The sequence below is a fragment of the Chiloscyllium plagiosum genome, chromosome 7 (genome assembly GCF_004010195.1).
Source record: "Chiloscyllium plagiosum isolate BGI_BamShark_2017 chromosome 7, ASM401019v2, whole genome shotgun sequence".
NCBI classification, from domain to species: Eukaryota; Metazoa; Chordata; class Chondrichthyes; order Orectolobiformes; family Hemiscylliidae; genus Chiloscyllium; species Chiloscyllium plagiosum.
Genome location: NC_057716.1, coordinates 10779486 through 10780547, shown reverse-complemented (window position 1 = coordinate 10780547; position 1062 = coordinate 10779486).

Here is a 1062-nt window from a genome sequence, read left to right as displayed (position 1 = left end):
GTGGACCACAACAACTGGATCCTTCCCCTCCCGCTCCAATATCCTTTCAAGCCGGTCGGAGATGTCCCGCACCATGGCACCGGGCAGGCAACACACCATGCGAGACTCCCTATCCGGCTTCCATAGGATACTATCTGTCCCTCTAATTATAGAATCCCCTATAACAATTACTTGTCTTTTTGCTCCCCCCTCTTGAATGGCCTTCTGCACCATGGTGCTGTAGCTGCCTTCCTAAAATTACGTACCGGTAAGTAATTTTAAAAGAAACTGTCTTACCTTAGCTGTAGCCTTCCGGGTTTGTTTAAACTCAGCTGCTGCACGCACTCAAAATGCGAGTTTCATATTAAAATATGAAACTGTCCATAGGCCGCAATTAATGTTAATAAATATCCTGTTAATGCTGTCGGAGAAATGTTACCAAATAGATAAATTCAGGTATTAAAGTTGATGGCCTTTGCAGCAGTCTGGAGTCTAAACACTCCAGGGGTTATACGACATGTGCAGGGGGCTGTAAATAAAGCAACTTGCTCTGAAAACATACATTATCTTATAGACAGGTTCTGAAGTAGATTTCCATCATTGCATTGAAATATTGGAAACAGACTTAGATGATGGTCAAATGACAAGTGCTCGAGAATTTTAATGACAGCAGAGGACAGAGTACACCATTGCTCTAATGCATTGTTGCTGCCTTTCAAGCAATTAAAATGACATGAGGGCAAACACAAACAATGATACACAGGTGCTTTAAAATGATTTTGCCTTATAACGGCTTTCTTTACAATGAGTGTATGCATCATGTACTTTGTTTCTTTTATGTTAACTTCAAATCATTTTAGATATTGGAATAACAATTAGTAAAGCCCAGAGAGGCCTTTCAGTCTCACTTATAAATACCAAGCTGCATGAGGCAGTGAGACGTTCGGGTGCTTACTCAACCAGCTCTGAGCTCGAAATGGGAAAGGCAAGCATAACTCAAATGTTTTATATTTTACATTGTATTGGGATTATTGATTAGACATTTCCAAATTGAAAACTCTGAATTAATAAACCTGCATCTTT